This window comes from Otolemur garnettii, unplaced genomic scaffold, assembly GCF_000181295.1.
Source record: "Otolemur garnettii isolate 467f Iridium unplaced genomic scaffold, OtoGar3 scaffold00147, whole genome shotgun sequence".
Taxonomy (NCBI): Eukaryota; Metazoa; Chordata; class Mammalia; order Primates; family Galagidae; genus Otolemur; species Otolemur garnettii.
The window spans coordinates 363,205-364,694 of NW_003852542.1; positions in this window are offsets into that span (position 1 = coordinate 363,205).

Genomic DNA, 1,490 nt, shown 5'->3' on the forward strand with positions numbered 1-1,490 from the left:
CACCAATCTACTGCATCCCCCACCAGCCTCAGCTGCAGCAGAAACTAAGGACCCCTCTGGAAGTCCCAGGGCCACCTCTACCACCTGGGGCATCCCAGTGCTTCTCCAGAGGGACTAATACAGTCCAGGTCCCAGAAACAGCACTGTAGCTTCTTTCTTCTTGTAGGCCCCACCTACTGACAAGCACAACCCACTGACTGGGCACAACCTAGCCATAAACTGCCTTACTCTTCCCCTGTTATCTTGGCAGTGGAGCTCAAGAAACCCCCTGGGAGCTACATGGTCCCTCCTAAAGCTTGCAGCACTCTAGTACTCTATCTAGAGGACCACAGTCTACTACACAAAAGAACATCTTAGCAGCCAACTCATGTAATCACCAACCAGTCACTTGGAGAACAACTATGTAGGACATTAAAGCATCTTCCAGTTAAAGCTAACAGGGTGTGGCTGACTCATACACACTGGTACAACCTGCCACCAGCACAGTAAGCAAGGGTAAGCTGGGGACCAAACTCACTATACTTTGTCAGTAAGAAGTGAAGAGATCAGGTCAGAGGTAATCTGAGAGGCACCTCAGGACCAGTACTCTTCTCCCTGACACAGTCAGGAACTGATCCTCCATGTCTCCCTGACAAGCCCATAAGCCAGTTCCAACATTCTCAACTCTCAATAGAAAAGCCAAATGACAAGAAACCAGCAGCAAAACTCAGGAAATATGAAAAACCAAGGTGATAGGACATCCTCTAAAGAAAGCCTCTTTCCTTAAGCAGGAAGACTTGTGTTTAGGGTTGTATCAAAGAAAACAGTAACTCTTTACTAGTGATGCCAGCCTAAATAAAAGATTACAATGACAGGTGATGAATTTTGAATAGTGTTTATAAGTGAGTTCATGGAAATACAAGATAACATGGAAACCTGAGACAAAGGAACCAAAAAGACAATATAAAAAATGGATATAGACACTGAAGTATTAACGAAAAACCAAACAGATTTTCTGGAAATGAAAAATCCATTCAAGGAATTACACAGCACAGTGGAAAGCCTGAAGAATAGGCTCAATCAAGCCAAAGAAGAACCTCAGAGCTGAAGGTAATACCTCTGTGCCAAACAAGTCAGTTGAAGAGAATGACCAGAGAAGCTAGAGTAATGAACAAAGTCTCCAAAAAATGTGGGACTGTGTATACAGACCAAACATAACCATTGTAGGCATCCATGAGGGTAAAGAAGAAAGTTCACAGTGGTTAGATAATTTAGTTGAGAGAATTATTGAGGAAAATTTCCAGGCCTGGCTAGAAATCTAGATGTCCAGATGCAAGAGGCACACAAGATTCCTGAGAGATTCATCATGAAGAGGCAGTCTCCATGACACATAATCATTAGGCTGGCCAAAATAAACCCCAAAGAGACACTCCTATGAGCACAGTCAGGCAAAAATAGGAGGTAACTTACAAAGACTGAAACCTTACAAGCCAGAATGGGAGGGGGGATCC